This window comes from Cavia porcellus, unplaced genomic scaffold (genome assembly GCF_034190915.1).
Source record: "Cavia porcellus strain 051 isolate PalLab524CR breed Dunkin Hartley unplaced genomic scaffold, mCavPor4.1 scaffold_8, whole genome shotgun sequence".
In the NCBI taxonomy this organism is placed as follows: domain Eukaryota; kingdom Metazoa; phylum Chordata; class Mammalia; order Rodentia; family Caviidae; genus Cavia; species Cavia porcellus.
Genome location: NW_026947491.1, coordinates 85,772,589 through 85,795,007, shown reverse-complemented (window position 1 = coordinate 85,795,007; position 22,419 = coordinate 85,772,589). Strand labels below are relative to the sequence as shown.

The 22,419-nt window shown below is 40.2% G+C and overlaps 1 protein-coding gene across 1 annotated transcript in view; it reads right to left on the bottom strand.

Moving 5' to 3' along the window:
- Cfap54 (cilia and flagella associated protein 54) overlaps positions 1-15,450 on the bottom strand; it is a 346,516-nt gene extending 331,066 nt beyond the window's left edge. Inside the window, exon 1 of the mRNA XM_063255344.1 lies at positions 15,311-15,450. The gene's annotated coding sequence lies outside the window, so the exon portion shown is untranslated. The remainder of the gene's footprint in view (positions 1-15,310) is intronic.
- Between the last annotated feature and the right edge of the window lie 6,969 nt (positions 15,451-22,419).

Genomic DNA, 22,419 nt, shown 5'->3' with positions numbered 1-22,419 from the left:
GAAGAATGGATAAATTTTTATCATTTGTTATGAGGAAAAATCACTGTTAATACTTAATAATGTCTAATTAGAAGGATTAAATTCTAAAAAGGCCCACAGCTCATAAACCAGAACCTTGAGACAGAAAAGTGATAACTCTTATTGATTAATATCTCTACTTTCCTCCCTTGATTCTTTCCAACTTAGCAGAAAGTTGGAAACTAGAAAACCCACTGCTTTTTCTAGCTCTCACAGGTCTACAGGGCACCCCACAGTCAATGTCACCCCACTCCCAATCCTTGGCCAGCTACATAAAAGGGACTACTGGAGAGAAAAAAGAGATGTTGTTGGTTCTCATGTTGTCGTGGGTTCTCCTGGAGGAGCTTGTGGAGCTTCTTTAATGCTTGGTTGTTCTCACTGACAGAGCTCAGGCCCTTGTTGTCACTGAGAATGGCTGTGGTTCACATTGGGGGAGGTCTGGTCCTTATTTTGAGCATCACTTGATGGCCCTGGAGGGGAAATGTGTGCTGTTCAGTCTCCAGGAGAAGCTTGTCACGCCGGCTTACTGATACACACTCAGCTGTTACCGTCTGAGAACCTCAGGACTTCCCTGGCCTTGAGGATGGCTGTGGTACTTTTCAGGAGTGTGCTGGTCCTTTATTTTGCACATCGCTTTCTGGTTCTAGTGCAGAACCCTCAGCCTGCTGGCACAGATCCTTCACGCTGCTGGCACAGATCCTTCATCCTGCTGGCACAGACTTTCCAGCTTCCACTGCTGACCTTTGGGCCTTCCCAGAGCAGATCTGTGAAACAGACTTGCATGAGACATTGTCATGGGTCATAGGTCTTCAGCTGGGCTCATGCATGGCATTGCCATGGGATCCAAGTCCCTCGGCTGGATTCTTTGGGGTCTTCAGTGTATGGACAGATTTCCTGCACATTTTGTGTTTGACTCTTTGGGTAACTACTATAAAATAATTCTATAAATTATGTGTCCTATATTAAATCTTTTTCCTTGCAAAGCCTGACTGCAACACATAACTAATCCTGTTTGGCTCCTTTGAAGTTTTAGAGTGCCTTGGGTTCTTGAATATCAAAGAGCTCGCTTACCCTTCAATACCAACTCCTATGCTTGCCATCCCCTTATCACCCGACAATGCCTCACCTCTGAAATTTTAAACCCCATAGAAATTTGCCCCAGAAATTTGTTACTTTTTCCCACTCTGTCTCCAGCACATTCTCCGCTGCCTTGTTTCCAACAACTTAGGACTCTCTAGCTGTAACACAGTTGCCCCACCAATTCTACCCAATGGTTCTACCTCCCTCTCTGTGACTGAGCTTAGTGCAAGAGTAATTTATATCCACTACGTGCTTTGATCCCGTTATCTCCTCCTCTCTCTCCGCCCAGGCATCCTGGCTTGTATTCCTACTACTCTATCACAACTGCACACTTTTTTTTTTTTTTTTCTTTTTCGTTTTTATCGGTACCAGGGATCGAACTCACGACTGCCTGCTTGCAAGGCAGGCGCTTATGCTGCTGAGCTAAATTCCCAGCCCCAACTGCGCCCTTTGCTCAGCTCCCCTGTTCCATCAGATGTTTTTAATGAACTCTAATACCAAGTGTTAAGAATGCGTAGAAAAACAATACAGCTAGAGTTTGATTTGTGTGACCATTTAAAAGAAAAATTGGTGATAGCTGGTAAAATTGAAAATATGAATTATCAACACATTCCCTAGGAAAACTATCCCACACAAGCACCAGGAGATATAGAATATGTCAACGTTCATCACAGCATTATTTATAATAGCTTGGAAATTACCTATATGACCAATGTGGTAGAAACTTTTTCTTGTCACTTAAAAACTCACCTAGTCCTTCTTAACGTTCAAAACAGGGCATAAAATGGACCACAGACAACAATAAATGAATACACAAAAGAAATCTATTAATGTGGATAACCCTCTGATCATAGTATTGAAAAATAATATATACAAAATTTTACCATTTAATTAAAACTAAAATATAAAACATATGTCCATGGATTCATACATGTTTATATAAAATTAAAAATACATTATGAAAAATATGTTTTGTAGCAATTTCATACTGATGGTGTCTTTAGAGCAAGGAAGGATTTTTCTGATTTGACACTGATTACCCAGGGACATTACTGATTATCTTGTCCAGCAAGATGGTCAAAGCCAAACCAGTTAAGAGCCACTCAGTTTACCTGTCAAGGTATTTTAAAAATGATCTGCCCATCCCTTAGGAACACTTTATAAACCAGAAGTGGTGGCACATGCCTGTAATCCCAGCGCTCAGGAGGCTGATGCAGGAGGATTGTTGCAAGTTGAGACCAGCCTGGGCTACAAAGTGAGCTCAGGGCCAGCCTGAACTGCATAGCGAGACCTCGTCTCAAAAACACACACCAAAAAAAAAAAAAAAAAAAAAAAAAAAGCAAAACAAAAAAGGGAGAAAAAACATCTTATAACCCAGGGACACTAAAATAAAGCTCTGAAACAAGCTCGCTCTGGAATGTAACTTTGTGAAAACCAATAAAGGAGAATATTCTGCCAAATTTCTTCTTTGTCTTGTTTTTTTCTCAATTTTTTTTAAAGATTGGTATATGTTTGTGATACATAGTAAACCCATTGATTGGGGGGAATTGGTACATATCTGTATCACATGATTCTTAAAAATTTATTAGTGTTTGCAGTACATAATAACATTCATTGTAGGGGGTTGGTGCACACACTTAACACATTTTGTTTTATTTTATTTTATTTTATTTACTTATTTTTGTGCTGGGAATTAAGCTCAGGACTGTGTGCTTGCCAGGCAGGTGCCATGCAGCTCAGCTAAACCCTCAGCACTGTAACACGTTTTAAACGCCCCCCCCACCCCCCTACATGTCACATCTTCACTTTTTGCATCCCCTTCCCTCTCTCCCTCCTGCCTCCCCTGCCCCAGAACCCCTTCCCATTCTCTCAAACAACCGTTTAAGCTGTCACCCCTCCTTTGTATGTTTTTTGTCTCAGTTTCGTTAATGTTTGCTCTGATATTGATAGATTTTTCCATTAGTTTCAGATTTGGATTGTTCTTGTCTTTAGTTAAAAAATATTTTTTGTTTTATGTGAATATGCATCAATCCACAAACATATTTTTATATTTTTATTTTAATTAAATGGTAAAATTCTGTACATATAATTTTGCAATACTCTTGTACCTTGAGATGCATACTTAGGTTATTTATTTGGGATCAGTCTTTTTTTTAATGTATACATGCATTTACAGGTACGAACTTTTGTCTTATAAATGCTTTCAAAACCCATAAGTTTTAATATATTGTGTTTCTATTGTCACTTGACTATGGGAAATTTTTTATTTCTCTCCTGATTTCTTCTGTGATTCTATGATTTATTCAATAGTGTATTTATTTAATCTCTATATGTTTGCATATTTTCTGAGGCTTCTTTTGTGTTGATTTCTGGCTTCATTCTGCTATGATGTAATAGTGTACAGGGGATTATTTAAATTATTTTGTATTTATTTAAGCATGCATTGTGGCCTAAAATATGTCCTATTTTGGAAAACATTTTGTGTGCTCTGTATCTTGTTTTTGTTGGATGAAATAGTCAAGATACTTAAGTCAGTTAATTGTGTGTTTTAGCTCTGATGTTTCTTTCTTTCTTGATATTTTTATCCAGTTGATTGATCTAACTGTGGAGTGGGATATTGAAGCCCCCCATCAGGATTGTATTGCTGTCTATTGGTCCTTTAAGTTCAATATTTCCTGCAATACTTGTATAATGATTATGTATTTCTTAGGATTTTTTTTGTCAATGAAAGTCTTTACTTCTCCATCAATTTAGAAGGTTAATTTTGCAGGATGTAAAAGTCTGGGTTGATATTCTTTTAGGGCTTAAAAACTTTGCTCCAATCTCTTCTGGCCTTTAAGACTTGTGTAAGAAATCCAGTTATTCTGATGGGCCTGTCTTTATAGGTTATTTGCTGTTTTCCTCTAACAGCCTTTAATAGTCTTTACTTTTGCTAAATTTCTAGAATTTTTAACTATGATGGCTGTGGAGAGGTCCTTTATTGTCTATAGCTATTTAAGTTTCTTTTGTACGTGAATATTGAAATCTCTTCCTAGATTTGGAAATTTTTCTGCTATAATTTCAGTAAGTTTTTGATACCTGTTGAGTTGTCTTCTAATGTTTTTTTATTTCTGAATTCTGATGGGTTTTTGTTTTGTCTTATTTTGTTTTTGAGTCATCTAGCAGTTCTTGGATCTGTCTTGCACAGTGACTTGTTGTTTTTAGGGTGCCACTGAGCTCATCACCTTCTAGATCCTCCTTGTCTTCTGTTTCTGACACTTGGTCCTCACATCAGTCAGGTCTGCTCCCCACGTTTTCCACAGAATTTTTCACATGACCCATTTCTGCTTACTTCTTTCTTATACTTTGTAATTCTTTACCAAAGTGGCCTTCTAGGGCTTGTATAGCCTCACTTACCTCAATTAATGTATTGTTTGTTTCTTTTTTGAGCTCATCAAACATTTTATTAATAAAATTCATATCTGTTTAAATTCTTTTTGAACTCAGACATCTTGTGCATTGTCTTACATGTTTGCTCTTTTGTTTTTCAAACATTTTAACCACTTGATTTTTGAGTTCTTTGCCTATTGCTTCATCTACTTTAGTGTCCATGCAGTCAGCTTTTAGATCAGGGTTTGAGGCGACATCTTGTTGCCATCCTTTCTAAGTTTCTGTGGCTTTTGTGCCATGCACTGAAGATTCAAAGTGACTGTCACTTTGCAGAGTTCTCTTTAGTTAAGTTCTGCCTTCCTGTGATACTAGTATAACCTAGATCTGGTTATATTTTGGTGTTTATATTCCTCTTCAACCTATTCAGCATAATACTTGAGGCTCATTTAGTGCCCCACATTTTTCCTAGAGGTTTGATCCCAAGCACCACTCAGAGAGGAGAAAACAAACCACAGCAATGTTTACAACACAAAGACAAACCAGATAATTGCACTCAATAAAAACCAGTTAAAAGCAGCAATTATGCCACCACTAACAGAAAATAAATCAGCAATTATAATAGAGTCTAAGATAAACTGGTTATTGGCATAGCATAAAATCTAATCATATCTATGACTATGCCATCCTTAAAAAGAGATTTGCAAAATTAATGTAGACATGACTTCCGGGAGAACATGGCGGACAGATAACAGCAACTACCGGAGGCTCTCTGAAAGACTCGGCTCAGAAGCCAGGAATGGTGCGGACTAAGGAGACATAAGCAGGTGGAGATATGCTCCGCTGACTCAGGAACGAACTGGGCTGAGAGAAACCAACTTGGAATGCATTCCTGGTGCTAAAACAGGAACAGAAAAGCCTTGGTGTGGAGGCTGGACCCCGCGCCATTGTAAGCCGCGATTTGGATTTCCCACCGCGCGGCGGCTGGCTGCTTCTACAGTGGCTCGGCAAGGAGAGAGACGCGCAGAAGCTCTGAGAACGGCAATCTGCGAACGGCAGGGAGGCGTGCACTGACTTGTGGTGAGGTGAGTGAGAGAAGCTGACACTCTACCACAGTTTGACTCCAGCGGAGGACTTTCTGGGTCCGAGCAGTCCTGCGGGAGCAGGGCACGGTTGCGACTCCAGCCACACATCCCCCTCTCGGGCGAGATTGGTGAAAAGTGCCTGGCCTGCGTGACGCTGCCGGCGGACCTGGTAGGCTGTCCCAACCCAGATCCCAGAGCCTGACGGTGGCCGGGAGGGGAGACGCGTAGGCTGCCTGGTCCGTAACTCCCTGGTGCGCAGCGGTGAGCGGGAACACCTAACTGGCGCAATTCGATCAGGCTGTGGCTGACTGGGAGAGAAGCTGGGCCTCTTATATAAGCTTGCATATATAAGCAACAGAGAAGAAGAGGCAGCATGGGAAGAGGCAGCAACAAGAAAGGCTCCTCGGACCCCAATTCTGAGAAACAGGCAATAGCAGACACCGCACCAATATACATAAGGCACCATATAGAGAGCCTCATAGACCAATTCAGGAATGAAGTTATCAATGACCTGAAGCTAGAAGTATGCAGAATAGTTAGAGAAATGCCAAGTACCACCCAAGAAAAAACAGGCGGTGGAATGGAAGAACAGAAAAAAAGGGGAGAATTGTTTGATGGAGAAAACAGAGAAAGCATAGAATACGTGAAACAGGTTCAAAGGGACTACCAAGAAACTAAGAAGTCTATCGAAGACTGGCATAACAGCTTGAAAGAAACTAAGGACAGACTATCTGAACTGGAGGGCAGACTTGTAATATGGGAGAATGAAATGAAAAACTTCTTAAAAATAACAAAGAAACAAACAGCAATAATACAAAGACAAGAAGATGATAAGAGGATCCATAACTTAAGGATTAAGAACATAAAAGAGGAAGTAGGGACACAAACAAGTGAACTACAAAAGCTACTCACAGAAATAATCCAGGAGAATTTTCCTAATTTAGCAAAAGGTAAAGATGCTCAGATGTATGAGGCATACAGGACCCCAGCTACCTACAACCCAAACAGAGCAACACCCAGGCATATAATAATAAAAATTCCAGAAATTCAATACAAGAACAGAATACTAAAAGCTGTCAGAGACAAGAAACAGACCACTTACAAGGGAACACCCATCAGAATTACAGCAGATTTCTCTGCACAAACCATCAAATCACGAAGAGCATGGGGGGAAATAATTCAAGCTTTGAAAGATAATAATCTCCAGCCAAGATTGAGATATCCTGCACAACTGTCCCTGGAAATTGATGGAAAAACAAGGTGCTTCCAGGATAAAGAGGAACTGGGGGAATTTGCAACCACCAATTCAACTCTACAGAGAGTATTGCAGGATATTCTAAAAAAAGAAAAATACAAAGAATCCAGAAATAATGGCAGAGAGGCCACAACGAATGGAGCAGAGAACAAAATGAAGAAGACAAACTGACAGCTACTGACAGAAAAAGAGCTCAACAGAAATGAGGCAGAGAAGATTGAATGATAGGAACAGCTATTTTGGAGAAAATGACATCTTAATAGGTAATACTGATTTAGTATCATCTTGTTTTGAAGTCTTATCTAGCTTTTGTCCTTCTGTCTCCAATGGTCTAAATAGGTTGTATCTTACTGGATTTTATTATGTATGATAGTATAAGCAAAAACCTTGTAAAGACAAGGAGATTATACAGAAACCATTATTCATTTTCTGTTAGTCGATTCTAAATACTCTGTAATGTTGTCATTCTCTTGAATGGTTTTACATTGTTTTGATATACTTAATGCTACAGTATACGAAGTTGTACTCAAGGATTTCAAAGAAAGAGACAATATGGTAACTACTTTTAGGTTAGGATTATCTGGTGGTGAAACACTATTCTGCTTAAATGGTTATGTTTTGATCTGTGCTGTTTTGTTGTTATGCCCTCTTTTATCTCAATCTCCACTCCATTATTTACTTTTTTATCTTTATCCTTTTAATTAAAGGAAAAAATAGCAGGATATATTATAGTAACCCACTTTGACTTTTCATTACCTTGATTTAAAGCCCTGTATTACTCTCACCATCTGGTTTTTAACTGATGTTCCCCTATTCTGTTTTGCTGGATAGTATCAGGTTCGAAAGTTTAGGCATCAGCAGTGAAGATAATGAGATTCATTATGACGCCCATTTTTGTTGACTTTTATCTACTTTTGAAGACCTACAATGTCTCCAATGTTTTAGTTTTGTCGGTTTTATTCTTTACTGTTCTGTTCAATTGTATTATAACTAACGATATAGGCAATTCTATTAGAGATAGCGGGAGGCATTATAGTAACCATTGTTGATCACCTTGTATTATGTTTTTACATTATCTATTATGTACACCCTTTTGACTTGACCAATTCTGTTCTGTTATGTCACATTTGGTTTTACTCTCTTCCAAAAAAGTAATAAGAACCGTGGGAGAAATGAAACCCAAAATGTGTAATAGTCATTGTACAAAAGAGAGGAAAAGAAAGTGCTCCAAACTATATAACTGCATGTATATTTAAGTGTGTAAGATAGAAAATGATATCACAGAGTTTTATTGGATCAATGAACAGAACTGATTGCAGTATCATTGATGGAATGTTCACTTTACAAGCTTTAATTTTGTGACTTGAACAATTATTTCTAAGATGACAATATGTAATCCATTAACTAGTGATTTCCTACTGTTCATTTTTTTTTCTGTAAATCTGTATAACTTGTACCCTTTCCCTGCTTTTTTTTCTTTTCTCCTTAAATAAAATTAAAAAAAAATTAAAAAAAAGAAATATTTGAAGCTATATTATATGACATTTTATTCAAATATTTCAAGGAAAAAGACAGACACTATGGTAACTACTATTAAGTCGGGTTATTTGGTAGTGAAGCACTAGGTTGCTGAAACAGTCATGCTTTGACCTGTATTGTTATATTGTTATGTCCTGTTTTATCTCAATCTCTCCCTTATTCTTTAAAAAAAATTATTTAGTTATTTCTTATGTTTGTTTTAATTAAGGGGAAAAATTTAAAAAATTAGCAGGAGGTATAATAGTAACTTTTTTTGATTTCGTATTAACTTGTTTTGAAGTCCTGTAATACTCCCATGATCTTGTTTTGACTGATTAGACTCTGTTCCATTCTGTATGATAGTATCAAGTTTGAGGGTATAGGCAACTACTTTGAAGGCAATACGATTCACTAAGATGCCCATGCTGGTTTGACATTGTCTCCTTTGGAAGTCCTGTAATGTTTACAATGCCTAAGTTTTATTGGTCTTGTTCTCTACTATTTTGTTCAACTTTATAATATCTAATGAGATAGACAATTCTTTTTAAGGAAACAAGAGACATCGTTGATAACCATTGTTGATAACCTTGTACTCTGTTTTACATCATGTACTATGTCTATCCTTGGTTTTGACTGACAGCTTTGTTTTGCCATATTTGACTTTATTCTCTCCCCCCCAAAAAAGTAATAAGAACTAAGGAGTAATAAAACCCAAAATGTGTAGATTCTGTTGTAAAAAAGAGAGGGAAAAAAAGAGCTCTAAAGGATACAACAGCAAGTGTGTTTAGAGGTGTTAAATAGCTGACCATATTAATGTTTTTGGTTGGATCATTGAACACAACTGTTTGCAGTCTCACTGCTTGAATGTCCACTTTGTATTCTTTGATACTGTGATTTGGGCAACTATTTCTAAGATGATAATATGTAATCTATTAACTGGTGATTTCTTACTGTCTTTTTTTTTTTTTTGTAGTTCTGTATTACGTGTACCCTTACACCACTTTGTTTTGTTCTGTGTTTTTCTCTTTTTCCTTTTAAATAAAATAAAAAAAGAAGAAGCCACTCTCTAAGGCCATGAGCCAGCATCTCAGACAGATCCATTGAGGCCAGCACCAGCCTGGACAAGAACCCATGCCCCAAGGCTCTGTGCAAGCAGCCCAGAGAAATCCAGTGAGCCCAGCATGGACCCAGAAAAGAAGCCAGACCCCAAGGACCCACTGCCATCAGGGGAGCATAAGTGAACCATTACCTCATGCCCCTCCACCACTCCAGGAACCCCAAATCAGAGGAACTTGGTTATCTAGTCCAATCCACTACACTGAGGAACTGACAGTCAATGCAGGAAGCATCCAGGATGCAGCAATGGGCTGACTCAGAGGAACACAGGAAAATGCTAAGATGAAGGAGCAAAATGGAATCTCTGACCTCCAGCTCACACAGAATAAGTTCAGGTGACACAGACATAGTAAAAATTAGAAGAAACACATCTGAAATTTCTGAAAAGATAATAACTGAAGTAAAGAAACAACTTAATTCTTATACTGTCTGGTCAATTTTACATGCTTATGTCTTATGATCTGGTCAGCTATTTTGAAGATAACAAGAGACATTATGGTAGCCATTGTTAATTTCCTACTATCTTGTTCTGAAGTCCTGTAACATTTTCATTGTTTTGCTTGGTTTGGTTTTATTGTTTTGTTTTGTTTGATTTTATTATGTCTGATAGTATGAGCAGCTATTTTGAAGATAACAAGATAAAAAAAAAATTAATGTAGACACACAGACAAACCAAATGTTGACATACAGTAAATATCTACTAAAAGGAACAATCGTTCCATCAGTCAGAAAAGAATTCAGCAATTACAGCATTAAGTTAACTAAATGGATAAAAAGTAATGCTCAGTTGTATTAAAGCAACTGGAAAGCAAAAGCAGTAAAATTTGAAAGAAAAAAAGGAAGATGAAGGTAGAAAGTGAGATTTAAAATGCAATTTAAGAATGAAAGGGGCTGGGGATACAGGTCAGGGGCACAGCACCTGCTTGGCAAGTGCAAGGTCCTGAGTTCAATTCCCAGTACCCACCTCAACCCAAAAAAAAAGAAGAACAAAACAATTTAGAATTAGGTAAAAGTAACAAAAAAAGGCAAATAAGAAAAAGAAACGAAAAATTAAACAGTGAAGAGCAAAATAGAAAAATAAAAAAGACACTAAAACAAATTCCAAAAAGAAAACATTCAAAAAGAGAGGAGTAGCCCAAAAGCTTCTCTATCTGTTTGAGTGAGGGGTTTCCTTCTAGAGCCTGTGATAGTGGAATCTGCTGGGTAAGAGTGACAATGGTGAGTCCCAACCAGGGTCTATTTTGTTTCCATGTCCCCTTTTTGCTGTGGGAATGCTGACCCTGCACCACCTTGCTGGGCACCACTGTCCATGGTGTGGTGTCTGCCTTACCGCTGTGTTTGCTCCACTGCCTCTTAGTCCTTGCGCCTTCCTGTGAGATAGACAAGCTAACACTGTGCCCTGGGGGTTCATGAGGTGCCCCCTGGCTCCAAAAGCCCCTCCATTCATACGCCCCAGCCTGTGGCAAGTGTCCAAGCTGACGAGTACCCCTGACCATGTCGGCCAATGGAAAAGGCAAACAGATGGCTGAGCTTTGGGCTGAAGAAGGCAGTGAGGGAGACCAAGCAGTTTCACAGAGTTAACATCGATACCCTCGGCCCCAGCCTGCTCATTGAACACTGAGGGCCTGCCTTCTCATCACACGGGGTGGGACTGTCCCAGAACACCGCTGCTCCAAGGTCTCAGGCAGTCTTGTCCCCTAGTCCCCGCATCCTCTGTCACTATCTCCTGTGGCCTGCCCCATCTAGTCACTGTGGAAGGGTGACCTCAGAGGTCAGAACATATTCGCTCTATAATTTCTAATTCTCAGAGTAGCTCGGTCTTAAACAATGAATCTCTTGCTGGATGTGGTGGTGCATGCCAGTAATCCTAGCACTCAGGAGGCTGAGGCAGGAGGATCGCTGGAGTTGGAGACCAGCCTTGGCTACAAAGGGAATTCAAGGCCAGTCTGAACTACATAGCAAAACCCTGTCTCAAAAAGACACATTAATAATAATAATAGTAATAATAAATCAAATAAATACATAAAAATAAGACTCTCCCACAAATAGCCTTTGATCATACACTCCCCAGGATGGCGGACCCCGCAGTTGATTTCTTCCCACTCACAACTGCCATGTGGAAGGAGTCATTTTCAGATTAGAGCTCCAGGCTGTACCGCAGCTGACAGTACCTGGGCTTTGCTGGGGCCAGCGCTGCCATCCACTGTTCTGTGCCGGGCTGCTGACCCCTCGGCTTGCCTTGTGTGGGCAGGGACAGCACCTCCTCCCTGGGACCGAGGTTAGTGTCCCACACTGTCTTGTTCCTTTCTCTGCACGGTCTTCCGTTTCTCGAGTTTCTCTGTGGCTTCTAGTCCTCTTCCTATTGGCTCTTTCTTGATTCCCAGAGCTCTGTTTCTTTTTTCTCTTCCCTAAGTTGTTATTTTCCAGGTGTCTCAATGATTGTATTTTACTACTGGTCTTTACTCTGCCACTGTTTTTTGTTTGTTTGTTTTGGGGTTTTTTGCTTTGTTTTGTTATTTTGTACTAGGAATTGAACTCACAACCTTGCGCTTACCGGGCAAATGTCGAGCCACCCAGCGAGCGACATCCCTGGATACTCTACCACTGTTAAACCCCTTTCTCTGCCAAATTTCAATCAGCAGGGAAGGCAGGAGCAGTGTCCTTGGCTAAGTAGCTGCTATGGACTAAAATTTATTCATATTCACCAACTCTTTCTTGAATATATTCTGAGTTAAGATGAAGAACACCCTGAAAAGTAATGTAAATTAAATAAGTGCTAGCCACACTATTTTTAAAATATAGAGTAATTTTTAGCTTGAGAGGAAGGGCAAAAATAAACCAGTTGGCCATATTCAAGATTATAATAATGGTGAGAACAGTAACTTCTATTTGTTGGGCTCTTTTTTTTTTTTTTTTTTTTTTTTTTTGCAGTACCAAGGATTGAACTCATGACCTTGAGCTTGCCAGGCAGACGCTTATGCCACTGAGTTAAAGCCACAGCCCTTTGCTGGGCTCATCATGTGCCAGCATCTTACACATATTTAGTTACTTAAAATGATTGTCACTAAGGCTGAGAATGGAGCTCAGTAGTAGAGACTTGCCCAGTAAGCACAAGGCCCTGAGTTTAATTTCTAGAGCAGCAATAATAATAATAATAAATTAATTTTAATACTTTTCACAATGATTATAAATTATAAAACTGAGGATTAGCTAGTAGTCATATGGATAGAAAGGGGTGTAACCTAGATTGTTTTGAAAGTGTTTTCTGAGCCTAAAATCTATTTCTTGAATATTATACTAGGTCATTTACCACCAACAACAATGTTTACTTTCATAGTCTACTACAAGAAAACTAAATGGTTGAATACATTGTACAATTAAAGCCATTACTACATTACTCAGTTACAGAGCACTGAAGGTTTACTTACCCCCAGACATCTCCTCTACATTATGCAGTGTTGCTAAGCTTTACGTCCCTTTTAGGAAGGTCATATTCTCATCATAGCAGTAAAATCTGTTCCCATGAGAGATGCTATATTAATCTTTATGTCACTTTAACGAAGTTAACTACAGTTCAATACTAGTTCATTATAACTCAGTTCCCAAAGGAAGGAGATACTGATCACATACACTTTAGTGGACAATGTAAGAGTCGTTTGAAATCAAATTTTCTTAGTATGAAAAGCCAGAACAGGAGGAGCTAAACAGGGAAGTGCTACCAAAAAGAGGCCGCCTGTCCTGAGGGCTGGCAATCCTAACCCAAAATGGGATGTTCAGATTGGAGGGAACTTTGAAGTCTCAGTACCCTTCGCCACCACACCCACCAAAATCACAATTTCCTGAAGAAGGTTGGTCCCAGAGAGATTCTCCCACTTCTCCATTGTCTGTAAATATAATTTTTATCCATCCTAAAGCTAAATCATAAGCTTTTAACCCAACATCACCTTTTCCTGTTAAAGCCAGGAGCTGCTATCCAAAAGCTTGTTGCCTACACCAGTGTCTTGGAATGGTTCCCCTGTACATTTCTCCAAATCCTTCTTAGTTTTAGGTCTCACATTCTGAACTAGTTTTTATGTAAGGTGAGGATCAGGAATCAAGTTTTAGTCTTTTACATGTGGATATCTAGTTTTCCCAAAATACTGAAAATTTTGTCTTTCTATGACGTATGTTTTTGGCACTGCTGTCGAAAATCCACTGGTTGTGGATGTGCTGGTTTATATCTGGGATCGCTATTCTGGTCTTTGTGTCTGCTTCTGTGCCAACACCATGTTGCTTTCATTACTATGGCTCTGCATTACATCCAGAATCACACATTGTGGGGCTGCCTCCAGCCTCGTTCTTTTAATTCAAGATCATTTTGGCTATTGCTTTGGCTATTTTGGGGTTTCCATATGAATTTTAAGATTTCTTTTCTAGTCCAGTGAAGATTTATTTTCTAGTTCTGGTATTTTTTGGGGGATTACATTGAATCTATAAATCACATTGGATAGTACAGACATTTTAACAATATTAATTCAATGGACAATAGAACCGAAGCATATATATATATATATATATATATATATATATATATATATATCATATGATCCAACTACCCACCTATTTGTTGTACCCATATTTATTGTGACTCTACTCACAATAGCTAAGACATGGAATGAAACTAGATGTCCATCAGCAGATAAATGGATAAAGGAAATATTATATATACACACAAAGGAATATCACTCAGCCATTAAGAAGAATGAAATTATGTTATTTGCAGCAAAATGAATATAACTGGAGAATATTATATCCAGTGAAATAAGCCAGACACCAAAAGACAATATCACATGTTCTCTCTCGTATGTGGTAGCTAAAAAAAATAGCCAACGGCGATTACCAGAGGTTGAGAAGGACTGAGGGCTGGAAAAGGTCTTTGGATTTGATCAAAGCACCCTGTACGCCTACATAGAAATATCACACCGGACCCCATTAGCGTGTGCGATTCATGTTGCTAAAGAAACAAAATCAGATGGAGAAAAAGGCCAAAACACAGGTGATAAAGAGGAAGAAAACAATGTTACTCTACGCTGGTAATTTTAACCACCGTAAACCCACAGGTCCACCAACTGTTTGCCTGGTGGCCGAGGGGAGCAGGGAGGAGAGCGCAGGGGTGGGGGGCTGGCTCGGGGCAGCCGGGAGCACCGTGCCTCTGCTTGGCAAGAAGTCTGTTCAGACGCCAGAGGAGCAAGTGCTCCCACGTCTGCTTCCTGCTGCTTCAAGCCCACAGCTGACGGAGACAGGGAAGGGGACGGCTTGGGTCAGGGAGGGGAGGCTGCTGCGTGGACCAGAGGGGGCGTCACGCTGATTTCCAGCCCGTCCACCTCCAGCTCCTAACATCCTGATCACGAAGAGTCCCACCTGGCTATGGCTCCCTGGAGAGGTCTGGTCTTTGAGCCGACGGCAGATCTGCCGTGGGTCTAGTAACACCCCCTGGAGCCTCTCTTCCACTTCTGTCTTCCACGTTTCTGACGAGTCCCTTAGAATAATAATAGAAAACGCATATGGCACTGCGCATATGCCAGCTGCTATTCAAACTGCTTTCCTTGTATTAATACCTTCAGCTGTCACAACAAGTCTAAGCATCATCATTGGTCCATTTTACAGATGAGAAAAGTGAGGCAGAGGGAGGTTAGGCAAGGTGCCCTGTCCCCATAGCGTACAGCCATTCAACTCAGATTGGAGCCCATTGGTTCTTTCCTTTTGCTACACAAGCTTTTCCTCTTTACACCTTGCCTTTCTGTCTCCTCGGGCTCCCCATCCTTTACCCTGCCCTCGGACTCCTGGCCCAGTTGGCCAGGGCCACCTTGGACAATCAGCGCAGCCGGCTCACCGGGAAGCAGGTGCTGAGAGCGTTTCTAGCACACAGGAGGCTTCTGAAGGACGGAGTCAGTGCCAGCAGCCGAGAAAGCCAAGCGGATTGGAAGAGGGGCAGGGCAGATCTGAGGCATCGCAGTTTCCGCAGCCCCACTGAAGTGCGCCTGTAAAATATTCATAGGTCACTCTGCAAATGCAAAACACATTCAAGTGACTGGAGAGATAAGATCAGCTGAAATTCTTCCAACATTAATCACAATGCCCTATTTTTGTCCCAAATTTTGTTGAAGCAAAATCACCAAGAACCCACTATTACAATGGGACCTCATGATGTCTATGAATAATGATAATGGAGAATATTTTATTGATTCAGTAAAATAGTTTACAAATTTAATTTAAGTTTAAGATTTGGGAATGTATTCGCTACCTTGGAGATGTGATTTACCTAAGAAAACAAAAGCTACGCAGTTTTTCTGACTGCTAAGAAAATGTCTACAGATCTCCTGGTAAAGATTATTAGATTCCTGGTTTGTGTGCAAGTCTGTTGGTTTGTTGGTTTAATAATGTCTCTGCTGGTCGATGCATCAGGTTGTTTTAAGGGTTCTGTGGTATATTAGCAAGTCTTTTAAGTAAGAGATAATTCATCCCCTGGAGAAAAAAAAGAAAATAAATAAATAAAAAAGAATGCCACAGCCCCCGCAAATCTGTTGATTGTCAGATGCTTATTACATTGGCTGCTCCAAACGCTATTAAAGTGAAACCTTGGATTCTTACCTTATTTATTTTTACAATCTGCTTATGCAACATCCATATTTCAAAGCTGTGTTTTTGTTTTTAATCACAATATGAATTTTAGCAATCACAATTATAACTTAGGTAGAGGAGCATAAATATTAAAAATCATACATACAGATAAAAGGAAAGTTGACAGATGTATTAGTTAAAGAATAACTACTGAAGTATTGAAATTAGGAATATTTTCCAAAGGAAATTAAAAGCAACTACGTTAAAATAATAGGAAATAAAATGTGATAAGGCAGAATGGTCCATCTGCTAAATTAATACACTCATTCAATGTGATTCAATACAGTATTGTTATTCTGCATTGTTAAATTCACTGAGAAGCTAATTTGCTGGAAACTCCCACTTTCAGGTTGAATTATTTTTGCAGAATAAACCAGCCAGACTCTTAACAGGTATTTTTCGGCAGAAATCGCTCTTTCAAACCCTGCACAGTGCAAGCTACCTACCTGTTAAGACACCAGACATAACTTCTGGCTCTTTGAAGTAGCTCAACCCTGTCTCTTTCTCTAAACTAATTTGAGTTGCTTGTTAACTCTGCATAAATGTTCTCCATGGAAACGGTGCCTTGCAAGTCACACTGAGACAGGAGAAAAATTATTCAGCTACTGGGTCTATCAGTTAGAATTATCAGGTGAACTCGTTCCTCCCCTTTATACTAGTGAGTTTGATAGGATCAAAAGAGAATTAGAAGCTTATCAAATAAGCAGTTGTATATGGGTAAGTTTCCCATGAACCGATCCAAGAGAGTCTGTAACAATTATGTAACATGTGTTGCTCAGTTTGCCAAAGTATTTCTCCTTTCTGTGATGAAAACCTGAGGTGTGAAGGAGAAACATTGCAAAGAGAAGGATGATAAGCAAGACCCAGGAGAAACTTTCTGCTGCAAAGGGAAATTGACTAATCTTAGAAATTTGTTTTTCCTTCCTGGTCCAGGCTTGATCCAACTGGAGGAAACTGACTGGCATTTCATGATTTTTCTTTACAATACGCTGAGAGCAAGCTGTGGAGGAAACGAGGCAGGTCAGAGCAAAAAGGAAGCTGCCTTGTACCTTCGTCAGTTTCCTGTTGCATCCAACTGATAGCAAAAGAAAGAGGATGTGATGTTATGGTCCTGGGGTTTGATTCTAAATTATAAACGGATAAATACCTTCACCTTCCATTCAGGGGCTAGCGATCTGCAGGTTTTTCCTGACCAAATTGAGATTCAGATTTTAATCCCTGCCTCTTAAAAATCCCTTAACTCTCCAAATTTTTTAAATGTTTATACTCTGCGTGATATGAGAAGCCAAAAGTTGAAATACATTCTTTATATTTAGCCCCATAATGATCTGTAAAGCTCTGGAAATGCACCAAATCTGTTTCCAGGGAAATTAGCTCCTTCTGACTTTGTGGGGCTCATCGCAGAGGCTTCCATGGGGAAAATGTCTTCAGATTTAGTAGGGGGTTAGTAGTATATGGGAGACACTTTGTTAGATTGCATTTCCTCAATATTCCCTGTAGAGCATTAAGCAATTCTACTCAAAAAATCGTAATGACTTTCTCTTGATGAAAGAAAAACCTCTCATTTATTTACAAAGCGTTGGGAAAGCGTATGTAATTTCTGAACACTAAGGCCCTTATGCACGTTTCCAGACTTATCTCAAACCACCTCACTTCTAATTGGTTTTCAGAGTTTACGGTGATGTTCCATGTTTAGGAGCGTGAATTAGGCCACGCTGTCATCCTTAAGGTGCTCAGCGTTTCTAGTCTCCTCTCCCCAGTTGTGTCCATAATTCCACCCGACCTGAAGTTGCTGTCCCTCCATCAAGGCTGGCTTGCCTACTGTAGACCCCGAGAACTGCACAAACCTTGGGGTACTGATGGCTCCTGCCTCTTAGCTGACCTCACATCACTTGACAGACTTAATGGGGCACATTCTGGACTATCTTGTTGTGCATTACTGATTCTTAATCTTGTGTTCCTCTTTAAAATTGTTTTTTTAATAAAAAAATCAATAAATCATTTTTGTAACAAGCTCAGAAAGGAAATTATGGATAGGGCTGTGCAACATTCAGAATAGTGTCTTTGACTCAGTTATACAGATTTTAAACTGATATATTGAAAGCACAAGTTAAACAAGAACAAACACAATCTTGTGCAACCTTGGGTAGCATGAAATGATCAAGTACTACAATAAGATCGTGTTTTATTTGGGGGGATTCAACTAGGTTAATTTATTGCCAGTTCAGATTTACAATTTTATAGGAAACATCTTGCTACTTTAACCAACCAATCAACCAACCAACAAAACAAAGGCAAACAAAATCTCCTCTGAGTCTACACCCTAATGGCACAGGTTCATTGACTGTAATAAATGGACCACTCTGGTGCAGAGCGTTAATGGTGAGATAGGCTGCATATGGGGAAGGTGCCTTCTGCTTAATTTTGTTGTGAACTTAAAATTGTCATAAAAAAGTCAATTAAAACAACAAAAACATATTAAAAATCTGAGCATCTGAACACATTGTATTGAACCCGTGTATGTTGCCCACTGGGTATTTGGTCATCATGACCAAGTCAGCTGTGTGCCAAGCCTCCACCACCATTGCTGTACAGAAAGATGAGCACCTGGGTGTGTCGCCTGGTGAGGAAGAACCACAGCACATGTATTTTGGCTGCGTTTTTTTCCCCTAGTGCTGGGGATCAAACCCAGGGCCTCTTGCAGGCTATACATTTGCCTTTGCACTGCACTATACGTCCAGCCCTTATGGGTCACTTGGAATGGACCCCTGGAAGCTCTGCCTTTGCCAGAATCTGCCTGGACTAGATAGAACTCGCTAAAGAATCAAGCAGTAGACTTTAATCAGTGGGAAACAAGAAGGGAGGACTCAACAGATAAATTGTCCTTCATCCCGTCCCTGGACTGTTCCAAGACATGCTGGTTTCCAGATAATCAGCTGCATTTCCTTGTGAAGATGTGGCCAGCAAAACAACATGCCTCCTTGTAAGGGTTCCTCTTCCTTCTTCATTTTTTATTTCAGTCTTATTTCCCCAAGATTGTACTCTCTCAAGCAATATAACCTCCGGCTCTATTTCACAGGGAATCTGAACACCTAATGTTATGGATTAAAAACTGGTGGTCAACTTAACACCAGCTGGATTAAATCAGCATGGTGCTGAGTGTAGCTGTTCCACCCGAGGAAAGTTGCCAGCATAAAAGGAGACATGGAAACAGAGAGAGGGGCATTGTGGGTTCTCCTAAGTGTTGTTGTTTGGAGCCGTTGGTTCTCCTGGAGGAGCTTGTCATGCTAGCTTCCCTGACGTGGACTTGGTTATTATCACTGGAGGAGCTCGGGATCTCGTCGTCACTGAGGATGGCTGCAGTACTTTTAAGGGGAGCCCTGGTCCTTGTTTTGAGCATTGCTTCTTGGCTTGAGTATAGAACCCTCAACCTTCTGGCACAGATCCCCACTGGCACAGACTTTCTAGCTTCCACCACTGATCTTGGGTCTTTCCAACACAGATTCATAAAATAGACTTGTGTGAGTCACCATTGTGGGCCCTAGGCCTCCAGTTGGACTCAGGGGAGGCCTTGTCGTGGGCTGTAGGTGTTCACTGGAGTCATGCAGGACACTGCTGTGGGATCCAGGCCCTTGGCTGGACTTTCCAGGTGTTTGGTGTTGTGGACAGATTCCCTGCACTTTCTTGTATTTAACTCCGGGTGACCATCATAAAATGATACAAATTCTGTGTCCTGTATGTAATTATTCTCCTTGCAGCCCCTGACAACACCTAGCAGACACCACACCCTTTGCTTACTGTTGTAGAAAAGACATAGTATTCTACAGCAACAAATGTTCTTTTCATATTTTATTTTCTTTCATATGGCTCACAAAAGAAAAGGCACAATAGAGCCTCCCTCCTACACATGTCCTGGCAGTGCCATATTTCCTGCATCCTGCTCTCCTCCCACTATTATAGCTTGGAAATTGTTCTGTTTTGGTACATGAAAAACTTACAGAACATTTTTCGGCTGCATAGTATTCCAAAGTGTAGGTATGCCATCAGTTATTTGCTCATCCATTATTAATGAAACTGTTTCACTCTAATTTCACTCTATTACCAATAGCAGAGAAGGACTAACACTGCATATAAGTTGATCTTCATGTGTGCCTGTGTATCTATAGAATAAATTTCTAGAAAGAGCATGTAGATGTGCAGAAGGGTATCTGTTATTATATGTTTCCCACGGCACAGTGTCGTAACAAAGGTTTTGCTCTGGGCCTGTCTGGCTGGTGAAAACTGGTGTCTCAGCATGAATTCAAGTCATACTTCTCTTATTGTGAGTGGTTAAACATAATTTCTGATGCTCCAGAGACATTTGTTTTCCCTTTTCCATGAACTGCTTGTTTTTGAAGAAATCTTCACCTGCAGAACAGTCGTTGGAACTTCTATTTTTAAAATCCTGTGTACCGTGTCTCAAAGAAAATTAAATTGGGGACTTTAACACAACTCTCATGATCGCTGCTTGAAACGCTGTGATTTATGTCATCTCCAGGTTGCAAAGTCTAGTTCCTGTATTTAACAAGTTTATAGTCTAGCGAGAAAAGATAGCGGAGAAGTGGGGGGATCGGGAGCCAGGTTTCCTTATTATAATGACCTCAGCATAACAGCCTGGGGTTGGGGGCTCATGTGGCACCCAAAGGCTCCATCTGAGGGCTGGGTGTGCTGCAGCTGGAGTTTCTAAGCAGCATCAGGGCTAACAGGGACCGGAAAGGCAATGCCTTGCCTCTTGGAACTCCTTGAGGTAAAGCCTGATTTAAGCAAGCAATAGGAAGGGCTGGACAGCAGAAACAGCTTTACAAGCTTTACAGGAAAGCTATTTCCAAAGTTTTGTGGAAATACAAGAATAGAAGGATTTAAATATCACTAGAAGGTAGAAAGTGAGGTCTAGAAAATCCACATGGATTTGAAGGATAAGAGAGCACAGAATGGCCCTTACCGAGGATAATAAGCAGAACCAAGGGGGCCTGAGATTTTTTTTCTTTTATTTTTATATGTATTGAGTGCACGGAGGGCACAGATCTGTGTATGTTTGTGTACATGCAGGAGGCCTGAAAGATGGGCAGAATGAGAGATGAGGTCACCCTTTAATTAAAAGCTTTTGTTTCTTAGCGTTCTCAGCTGAGCTCAAATTTTCTTATAAATTTTGTCTGGCACACACGGAAAGCTCAGGCACAAACATGAACTGGGATGATGTACCAACAACCTATTTTAGGGAAGACAGTGGGAGCAGCCCAACAGGTCAGACAGAGCTGGTCCCTGTGAGTCACAGACTTTCTTAAAAAATCAAAAATAAACCCGAGTTTGGAGGCTAGTGGATATGTTCCTAAGGACAAAGCAGCATAGCACTGGGAATGGAGCAAAGCAAAAAAGAAAAAAAAAATCTTTGAAAATAAGGAAATGTATATCACTTTTATATTTATGGTAATTAGAACTATTGGAATAAAGAACAATGCTGCAAAGAGAGGTCAGCGAGTGAAATTAGCTACGTTACAGGACTCTAATGATACTCACTTTTGGAACGCCCAGTGGAATTTACTAATGAATACTCCAGAGCTCTAACCATTTAAGAAAATCTGCTTGGCTTTAACAAGAGAAAAAAAATATACACGATAATTATTTTTTCAAAGAAACATTGCCAAGGTCTATCGATGCCAAAACTCTGAGGGAAATTTTAATGTGAAATGAGCCACAGAAAAAGAGATGCTAATGAGAGAGGCTCACAAAGGCTCTGTCATCGGCAGAGACACCGCATCCTCTATTCTCCTCTCTGCTCCTCCTCAAACTGTTCTCGCCTGATTCTTGGTGTTTGTATTATCCATCCCGTAAAATCCCAAATGTAACAGACTCCAGAGAGAGAAAACAAGACTCGGATCCCCAAATCTTTACATAAAAGGCAACGCTAGCAACAGAGGCTCAAGTGGCCTCACGAATGTCCTTTGTGATCGTCCAGCCTTGGCCTGAGCACATCCAGGCAAAGGCCCTGTCTGGTCTATTGTTCTTTTGTTTTGTCCCGCTTTGTTTTGTTCTGCTTGGTTTTGTTTGCTGTGCTGGGGATTGAACCCAAAGCCCCATGCATTTTAGGCAGGCATTCTATTACTGAACTACACCCTCGTCCAAGTGTTTGTCTATCATGCATCTAAGTTTGTTTTGCTTCCTTAAGGACTCAGATAAATCCAGACAAGAATTTCCCAGTGGAGTAGGAGAGGAAGCAGGGGATGTATGCACTGAGCTTGGAGTTCCGAGAACTCTGTACTCAGAGTCTGCGGCAAAGGCTCT